Below are 2,017 nucleotides of genomic sequence, written 5' to 3' on the forward strand. Positions count from 1 at the left end.
ATTTTGTGTGCATATTTCACGTTTTGTTATTTCTTCCTCAGAGCTACGACTCAGTTATGCAGTGGAGCAGAATACGCAGCAACTTTGCGTCTCCACCGCCGCAGCAGTACACTGACAGCTCGCCAGATATAAGGGATGAGAACATGCAGCGATTCGAGTTTCCGCTACAGTAGCAGCACGCCACTGACCTACCTGATATACAGACTATCCCATTTATCATGACCACCCTAAATAACTGTTTGCCCAGATGCAAATTACCGAATGTTCCAAGCAAATATTCTTTAGCCGTCAGGGGGACATCAATCAGCATCATAGCTTTCGTTGTAGCTTTGTTTTTTACAAAGATGTGAACAGCGGATGACTTTTTTAAATGGCACCCTGTATATTTTTTATTCGCTAATTTATTTCCTCTCCTAAAGGCCAATTCAGGACTGTATCACGGGGTACCATTCACTGGAACACAACATTATTAATTACATAGCACAACACTGACTTGGAGCCCGGGATCACAAACTCGTCCTCTTGCTGGAGCTGTCAAAAAACAAATGAAAACCAAGTAAAAACATAACACAAAATTGACTTTGACTCTCCTGTACCGTTGCCCTGGAGTAGAGCATTCAAAGGTGCTCAAAGTGGTGACCCAGGACACAGATACACTGGTGCACTCGTTGTATGAAAGAAATATTTACCGCTTCCAGTGTTGCCTGCTGAAGAGAAATTACAAGCAAGCACGAACGGTCCTGCATTTCCTCTGGAGTTGTTGGAATATCGCGATAGACAACGTCTTTTATGCATACCCAAAGAAAACAGTCCAGAGGATTTTAATCAGGAGACCTAGCAGGCCAAGTAACTGTTCCTCCTCGACCAATCCATCTGGCAGGATACCTTCGGTTCAGAACACGACGTGCAAGCAAGGCATTATGTGCTGGACATCGATCGTGTTGATACCACAGAAGCATTCTTGTTTTTAGCGGCACTTCATCAAGAAGAGGAGGAAGAATTCGTCTGAGGGCGTTGGCATACGCTGTGCCGTTTAAACTACCATTCATGAAATAAGGGCCAATAATTGTAGTACCAAGCATCCCACACCAGACGTTAACTCTCCGTTGAAGCTGATGTTCCATTTGTCTAAGCCATCGTGTATGGTCACTGGGCCAGTACTGCATGTTCCTTGTGTTTACCTGTCCTTTGTTTGAGAAGGAACATTCATCGACAAATAGAACATTGGAGAAGAAGTTCTGGTTGGCGAGGATTTGCTGCTGTGTCCATTGACAGAACTGTACACGATTCTGGAAATCATTCCCATCCAATTATATATGAAAGTAGTATCTGTTCCCGAAAGAACAGTTACCGTTGATGACCATGCAGCTTTCGTTACAATGAAATGATAATTAAATAGACACCCTAGCTGCAAACAGGCGTTGATATACTTCATTGTGGACATGTTGAAAATGTGTGCCCGGACCGGGACTCGAACTCGGGATCTCCTGCTTACATGGCAGACGCTCTATCCATCGGAGCCAACGAGGGCACAGAGGATAGTGCGCGTGCAGGGATTTATCCCTTGCACGCTCGCCGTGAGACCCACAATCCCAACATGTCCATATGATGGGCAAACATCTATTAGGCGCACTACGAATGTAGTGGTGTGGACATGGGATTGTGGGTCTCACGGGGAGCGTGCAAGGGATAAGTCCTTGCAGGCGCACTATCCTCTGTGCCCTCGGTGGCTCAGATGGATAGAGCGTCTGCCATGTAAGCAGGAGATCCCGGATTCGAGTCCCGGTCGGGGCACACATTTTCAACACGTCCCCAATGATGTATATCAACGCCTGTTTGCAGCTAGGGTGTCCATTTAATTATCATTCCCATCCAATTCTTGATGTAGGTGTACATGGTAAGGATGGAAACGGTGACGTGTAAGAATACGATGTACACTGGTTTTAGGAATGGCAACCTCGAGATCGAGCTGTCGTGTGCTCACATGTGGATTTATAGCAACGGAAGCGAGAACGGT

The 2,017-nt window shown here is 45.9% G+C and overlaps 1 non-coding gene across 1 annotated transcript; it reads left to right on the forward strand.

Moving 5' to 3' along the window:
• The first annotated feature begins 1,719 nt into the window (after window positions 1-1,719).
• On the forward strand, window positions 1,720-1,794 carry Trnat-ugu. Its single transcript has one exon. It is a non-coding gene; the product is annotated as a tRNA-Thr (tRNA).
• Window positions 1,795-2,017: the final 223 nt, after the last annotated feature.

The sequence above is a fragment of the Schistocerca americana genome, chromosome 6 (assembly GCF_021461395.2).
Source record: "Schistocerca americana isolate TAMUIC-IGC-003095 chromosome 6, iqSchAmer2.1, whole genome shotgun sequence".
Classification (NCBI taxonomy): Eukaryota; Metazoa; Arthropoda; class Insecta; order Orthoptera; family Acrididae; genus Schistocerca; species Schistocerca americana.